The sequence below is a fragment of the Chiloscyllium punctatum genome, chromosome 8 (genome assembly GCF_047496795.1).
Source record: "Chiloscyllium punctatum isolate Juve2018m chromosome 8, sChiPun1.3, whole genome shotgun sequence".
In the NCBI taxonomy this organism is placed as follows: domain Eukaryota; kingdom Metazoa; phylum Chordata; class Chondrichthyes; order Orectolobiformes; family Hemiscylliidae; genus Chiloscyllium; species Chiloscyllium punctatum.
The window spans coordinates 129514746-129522245 of NC_092746.1; the positions used below are offsets into that span (position 1 = coordinate 129514746).

A 7500-nucleotide genomic window follows, 5' to 3' on the forward strand; every position below is an offset into this window, starting at 1 on the left:
TCGTCTCTGACAAGCGATACCTGCACCATCTCAGGTGGGTCCCCCATCAGTAACAACCCCTCGGCAACTGGCACCCACCTATCAGCTCCCTCGTCCTCCCAGCTCTGAGGTGACTGCAGGCTGTGTCTGGATTGGGAGCAGAGACTGGGGGCCACCCTGATCTATAACTAACCAATAGAAACATTGAAAATAGGAGCAGCAGAAGGCCATTCAGCCCATCAAGCCCACTCCACCATGGCCGATCGGGTTGTAACTGCATGTCTCCCGATAATCTTTCATCCCCTCGGTCATCAAGAATGTACCTACCTCGACCATAATTATGGCATTAAGGAGCCCCCTTGGCAAAACGGGAATCAATGGGCACTTTGGGGCAAACCTCTCTGCTGGTTAGAGTCATCCCTGACACACAGGAAGATGGTTGGGGTTTTTGGTGGTCAGTCATCTCAGCCCCAGGACATCTTTGCAGGAGTCCCTCAGGGGAGTGTCCTCGGCCCAACCATCTTCAGCTGCTTCATCAATGACCTTCCCTCCATCATAAGGTCAGAAGTGGGGGATGTTCGCCGATGATTACACAGTGCTCAGCACCATTCGCCACTCCTCAGATACTGAAGCAGCCCGTGCTCAAATGCAACAAGATCTGGATAATGTCCAGGCTCGGGCTTCTTTTTAAATCCATGGGACATGGGCAACACTGGCTGGGCCCAGCATTTATTGCCCCGTCCCTAGTTGCCCCCCTTGAGAAGGTGGGGGTGAGCTGCCTTCCTGAACCGCTGCAGTCCATGTGCTGTGGGTTGACCCACAATGTCCCTTAGGGAGGGAATTCCAGGATTCTGACCCAGTGACACTGAAGGAACGGTGAGATATTCCCAAGTCAGGAGGGAATGGCTCAGAGGGGAGCTTGCAGGGGGTGGTGTTCCCATGTATCTGCTGCCCTTGTCCTTCTAGATGGAAGTGGTTGTGGGTTTGGAAGTTGCCGTCTGAGGATCTTTGGTGAGTTTCTGCAGTGCATCTTGTAGACAGCACACACTGTTACTACTGAGCGTCGGTGGGGGAGGGAGGGGATGTTTGTGGATGTGGGGCCAATCAAGCGGCTGCTTTGTCCTGGATGGTGTCAAGCTTCCCAAGTGTTGTCAGAGCTGCCCCCATCCAGGGGCAAGTGGGGAGTATTCCATCACCCTCCTGACCTGTGCCTTGTAGATGGTGGACAGGCTTTGGGGTGTCAGGAGGGGAGTTACTCGCTGCAGGATTCCCAGCCTCTGACCTGCTCTTGTAGCACTCTGTTTATATGGTGAATCTAGTCGAGTTTCTGGTCAATGGTAAATCCCCAGGATGTTGATATTTGGGGATTGAGTGATGGTAATACCAATGAATGTCAAGGCAGTCGTGATTAGATTGTCTCTTATTGATGATGGTCATTGTCTAGCAAACACAGATCTCTGCTGTTTGGTGGAAGTGGAACATCAGGAGTATGTGCAAACCACTGAGAAATTACCCAAACCCAATAAACCATGTGACCTGAGAGCACAGGTAGGCCATTCAGCCCATTGAGGCATCCCACGGCTATCTGAGATTCCTCACTTCCGCAGTTCTGCTTTGACCCCATCCCCCTCGATTCCCTTCGGGATTATAAATCTGTCTCTCAGCCTTGAATGTCCTGTGTGACCCAGCCATGCCTGCTCTCTGTGGGAAAGAATTCCACAGACACGCTCCCCTCAGAGAGAAGAGATTCCTCCCCAGCTCACTCTTAAAAAGGGGACCCCTTTTCCTGAGGCTGGGTCACCTTCTCCCCTGCTCTTGTCTGTTTCAATAAAGTCTCCTCTCAATCTTCTCAACTCCAACAAATCAACCTCCCCTCAGCAGACAGTCCCCATCTGTACTGACCCCCCTGACCCCCCCCATCTGTACTGACCCCCCTGACCCCCCCATCTGTACTGAACCCCCTGACCCCCCATCTGTACTGAACCCCCGACCACCCCCATCTGTACTGAACCCCCTCCTGACCCCCCATCTGTACTGAACCCCCCCGACCACCCCATCTGTACTGAACCCCCTCCTGACCCCCCCATCTGAACTGAACCCCCTCCTGACTCCCCCAATCTGTACTGAACCCCCTGACTCCCCCATCTGTACTGAACCCCCGACCCCCCCCATCTGTACTGAACCCCCTGACTCCCCTCAATCTGTACTGAACCCCCGACCCCCCCCCCAACTGAACTGAACCCCCAACTTCCCCCCATCTGTACTGAACCCCCTGACTCCCCTCAATCTGTACTGAACCCCCGACCCCCCCCCAACTGAACTGAACCCCCAACTTCCCCCCATCTGTACTGAACCCCCTGCCCCACCCCCAACATCTGTACTGAACCCCCTGCCCCACCCCCAACATCTGAACTGAACCCCCCCGACCCCCCCATCTGTACTGAGCCCCTGACCCCCTCCCATCTGTACTGAACCCCCTCCTGACCCCCCATCTGTACTGAACCCCCTCCTGACCCCCCATCTGTACTGAACCTCCCGACCCCCCATCTGTACTGAACCCCCCCGAGCCCCCCCATCTGTACTGAACCCCCCCCGAGCCCCACATCTGTACTGAACCCCTCCTGACCCACCCATCTGTACTGAACCCCCTGAATCCCCCATCTGTACTGAACCCCCTCCTGACCCCCCCCATCTGTACTGAACCCCCTGACCCCCCCACATCTGTACTGAACCCCTCCTGACCCACCCATCTGTACTGAACCCCCTGAATCCCCCATCTGTACTGAACCCCCTCCTGACCCCCCCATCTGTACTGAACCCCCTGACCCCCCCCATCTGTACTGAACCCCCTCCTGACCCCCCCATCTGTACTGAACCCCCTGACCCCCCCCATCTGTACTGAACCCCCTCCTGACCCCCCCATCTGTACTGAGCCCCCTGACCTCCCCCATCTGTACTGAACCCCCTCCTGACCCCCCATCTGTACTGACACCCCCCGACACCCCCATCTGAACTGAACCCCTGACCCCCCCATCTGTACTGAGCCCCCTGACCCCCCCCCCCCATCTGTACGGAACCCCCCGGCCTCCCCCCATCTGTACTGAACCTACCCCCCGACCCTCTCCCATGTGTCCTGACCCCTCCCCACCCTGGGCACTAACCCAGAGTGAGGGTCAGTCCCTCCCGTCCCTGAGCCTCTGGTATTTTGTGGAAGGTTTCAGATGAATCGAGGCTGTTTCAGAGACTGCCATCAGACTGGTTGTAGTTTCCTCATCCACCACCAGAGAGCAGCCAAGATCCACCTGAACCTGCCCTGGCTGCTCAACTCTGGTAGGCTTCGTCCTGGGAGTGAAACTCCACAAGAATTCGTTCAGCTTGGAGCATTCTCAGAGCAACGTTAAAACCATCCCCACTGTTTCGTTTTCAATGTTCAATTGTCATCAACATTTTGGGGGTTAACATTGACCAGAAACTGAACTGGGTCAGAGTGGGGCTGGAAAAGCGCAGCAGGTCAGGCAGCATCCGAGGAGCAGGAGAATCGACGTTTCGGGCAAAAGCCCATCGTGAGTGAGTGGAATCCATTCCTGATGATGGGCTCTTGCCCGAAACGTTGACTCTCCTGCTCCTCGGATGCTGCCTGACCTGCTGCGCTTTTCCAGCACCACTCTGATCTAGACTCTCATCTCCAGCTGCAGCCCTCAGTTTTGCCCAGGAACTGAACTGGACCCACCACATAAACAGAGTGACTACAAGAGCAGGTCAGAGGCTGGGAATCCTGCAGCGAGTAACTCCCCTCCTGACTCCCCAAAGTCTGTCCACCCCCTACAAGGCACAGGTCAGGAGGGTGATGGAATCTTCATTTGGATGTCTCTGTCTCTGGGAGTGTTTGATGGGGGACAGTGTAGAGGGAGCTTTACTCTGTATCTAACCCCATGCTGTCCCTGTCCTGGGAGTTTATGATGGGGACAGTGTAGAGGGAGCTTTACTCTGTATCTAACCCCATGCTGTCCCTGTCCTGGGAGTGTTTGATGGGGGACAGTGTAGAGGAAGCTTTACTCTGTATCTAACCCTGTGCTGTTCCTGTCCTGGGAGTGTTTGATGGGGGGTACAGTGTAGAGGGAGCTTTACTCTGTATCTAAGCCCATGCTGTCCCTGTCCTGGGAGTGTTTGATGGGGGACAGTGTAGAGGGAGCTTTACTCTGTATCTAACCCCATGCTGACCCTGTCCTGGGAGTGTTTGATGGGGGACAGTGTAGAGGGAGCTTTACTCTGTATCTAACCCTGTGCTGGTGCAGGGAGAGGGTGAGTGTGAGTGTGGAGGGTGAGGGTGGAGTGTGAGGGAGAGGGTGGAGTGTGAGGGAGAGGGTGGAGTGTGAGTGTGGAGGGTGAGGGTGGAGTGTGAGGGAGAGGGTGGAGTGTGAGGGAGAGGGTGGAGTGTGAGTGTGGAGGGTGAGGGTGGAGTGTGAGGGAGAGGGTGGAGTGTGAGGGAGAGGGTGGAGTGTGAGAGTGAGTGTGAGTGTGGAGGGTGAGGGTGGAGTGTGAGGGAGAGGGTGGAGTGTGAGGGAGAGGGTGGAGTGTGAGAGTGAGTGTGAGTGTGGAGGGTGAGGGTGGAGTGTGAGGGAGAGGGTGGAGTGTGAGGGAGAGGGTGGAGTGTGAGAGTGAGTGTGAGTGTGAGGGAGAGGGTGGAGTGTGAGGGTGAGGGTGGAGTGTGAGTGTGAGTGAGAGGGTGGAGTGTGAGGGAGAGGGTGGAGGGTGAGTGAGAGTGTGGAGTGTGAGGGAGAGGGTGGAGTGTGAGTGTGAGTGAGAGGGTGGAGTGTGAGGGAGAGGGTGGAGGGTGAGTGAGAGTGTGGAGTGTGAGGGAGAGGGTGGAGTGTGAGGGTGAGGGTGGAGTGTGAGGGAGAGGGTGGAGTGTGAGGGAGAGGGTGGAGGGTGAGTGAGAGGGTGGAGTGTGAGGGAGAGGGTGGAGTGTGAGTGAGAGGGTGGAGTGTGAGGGAGAGGGTGGAGGGTGAGTGAGAGGGTGGAGTGTGAGGGAGAGGGTGGAGTGTGTGAGAGGGTGGAGTGTGAGTGAGAGGGTGGAGGGTGAGGGTGGAGTGTGAGGGAGAGGGTGGAGTGTGAGGGTGGAGTGTGAGAGTGAGGGTGGAGTGTGAGGGTGGAATGTGAGTGTGAGTGTGAGAGTGTGTGTGAATGTGAGTGTGGAGGGTGAGGGTGAGGGTGGAGTGTGAGGGAGAGGGTGGAGTGTGAGGGAGAGGGAGAGAGTGGAGTGTGAGGGAGAGGGTGGAGTGTGAGGGAGAGGGTGGAGTGTGAGGGAGAGGGTGGAGTGTGAGGGTGAGGGTGGAGTGTGAGGGAGAGGGTGGAGTGTGAGGGAGAGGGTGGAGTGTGAGGGTGAGGGTGGAGTGTGAGGGTGAGGGTGGAGTGTGAGTGTGAGTGAGAGGGTGGAGTGTGAGGGAGAGGGTGGAGTGTGAGGGAGAGGGTGGAGTGTGAGGGTGAGGGTGGAGTGTGAGTGTGAGTGAGAGGGTGGAGTGTGAGGGAGAGGGTGGAGTGTGAGGGAGAGGGTGGAGTGTGAGGGAGAGGGTGGAGTGTGAGAGTGGAGTGTTAGTGTGAGGGAGAGGGTGGAGTGTGAGTGAGAGTGTGGAGTGTGAGGGAGAGGGTGGAGTGTGAGGGTGAGGGTGGAGTGTGAGTGTGAGTGAGAGGGTGGAGTGTGAGGGAGAGGGTGGAGTGTGAGGGAGAGGGTGGAGTGTGTGAGAGGGTGGAGTGTGAGTGTGAGTGTGAGGGTGGAGTGTGAGTGAGAGGGTGAGTGTGAGTATGAGGGTGAGTGTGAGTATGAGTGTGAGTGTGAGTGTGAGGGTGGAGTGTGAGTGAGAGGGTGAGTGTGAGTATGAGGGTGAGTGTGAGTATGAGGGTGGAGTGTGAGTGTGTGGGTGGTGTGTGAGGGTGAGGGTGAGTGTGTGTGTGTGAGTATGAGGGTGAGTGTGAGTATGAGGGTGGAGTGTGAGTGTGTGGGTGGTGTGTGAGGGTGAGGGTGAGTGTGTGTGTGTGAGTATGAGGGTGAGTGTGAGTGTGTGTGAGTATGAGGGTGAGTGTGAGTGTGGGTGAGTGTGAGGGTGAGTGAGTGTGTGGGTGAGTGTGAGGGTGGAGTCTGAGGGTGGACTGTGGGGGTGAGTGTGAGGGTGAGGGTGGAGTGTGAGGGCGGAGTGTGAGTATGAGGGTGGAGTGTGAGGGTGGAGTGTGAGGGTGGAGTGTGAGGGTGAGTGTGAGGGTGAGGGTGAGTGTGAGGGTGAGTGTGAGGGTGGGTGTGAGGGTGGAGTGTGAGTGTGTGGGTGAGTGTGAAGGTGAGTGTGGGTGAGTATGAGGGTGGAGAGTGAGGGTGGAGTGTGAGGGTGAGTGTGAGGGTGAGGGTGGAGTGTGAGTGAGGGTGAGTGTGGGTGAGTGTTAGTGTGAGTGTGTGTGTGGGTGAGTGTGAGGGTGAGTGTGAGGGTGGTGAATGAGGGTGGAGTGTGAGGGTGAGTGTGAGGGTGGAGTGTGAGGATGAGGGTGAGAGTGAGGGTGAGTATGAGGGTGGAGTGTGAGTGAGGGTGAGTGTTAGTGTGAGTGTGTGTGTGGGTGAGTGTGAGGGTGAGTATGAGGGTGGAGTGTGAGTGAGGGTGAGTGTGGGTGAGTGTTAGTGTGAGTGTGTGTGTGGGTGAGTGTGAGTGTGTGGGCGTGTGAGTGAGTGTGTGGTTGAGTGTGTGGGTGAGTGTGAGGGTGGTGAATGAGGGTGGAGTGTGAGGGTGAGTGTGGGTGAGTGTGAGGGTGTGTGTGAGTGTGAGGGTGATGGTGAGTGTGAGGGTGAGTGTGCATGTGAGGGTGAGAGTGTGAGGATGAGTGAGAGTGAGTGTGAGATTGTGTGTGGGTGAGCGTGTGGGTGAGTGTGAGGGTGAGTGTGTGAGGGTGAGGGTGGAGTGTGAGTGTGAGGGTGAGGGTGAGTGTGAGGGTGAGGGTTAGGGTGAGTGTGAGGGAGAAGGTTAGGGTGAGTGTGATGTGACGGTGAGGTTGAGGGTGAGGTGAGGGTGAGGGTGAGTGTGATGTGAGGGTGAGGCTGAGTGAGGGTGAATGTGAGCGAGGGTGAAGGTGAGGGTGAGTGTGATGTGAGAGTGAGGGTGAATGTGACGGTGAAGGAGAGGGTGAGTGTGAGGGTGGAGTGTGAGGGTGGAGTGTGAGGGTGAGGGAGAGGGTGAGGGTGAGTGTGAGGGAGAAGGTTAGGGTGAGGGTGGAGTGTGAGGGAGAGGGTGAGTGTGAGGGTGAGTGTGAGGGAGAGGGTGAGGGTGAGGGAGAGGGTGAGGGAGAGGGTGAGGGTGAGTGTGATGTGAGGGTGAGGCTGAGTGTGAGGGTGAATGTGAGTGAGTGTGAGTGTGAGGGTGAGGTTGAGTGTGAGGGTGAGTGTGAGGGTGAGGGTGAGAGTGAGGATGAGGGTGGAGTGTGAGGGAGAGGGTGAGTGTGAGGGTGAATGTGAGTCAGGGTGAGTGTGAGGGTGCGGGGGAGTGT

The 7500-nt window shown here is 56.9% G+C and overlaps 1 protein-coding gene across 1 annotated transcript in view; it reads left to right on the forward strand.

Moving 5' to 3' along the window:
• Positions 1 to 12: 12 nt before the first annotated feature.
• LOC140480298 (flap endonuclease 1-like) overlaps positions 13 to 7500 on the forward strand; it is a 41588-nt gene continuing 34100 nt past the window's right edge. Inside the window, exon 1 of the mRNA XM_072575002.1 lies at positions 13 to 34. The gene's annotated coding sequence lies outside the window, so the exon portion shown is untranslated. The remainder of the gene's footprint in view (positions 35 to 7500) is intronic.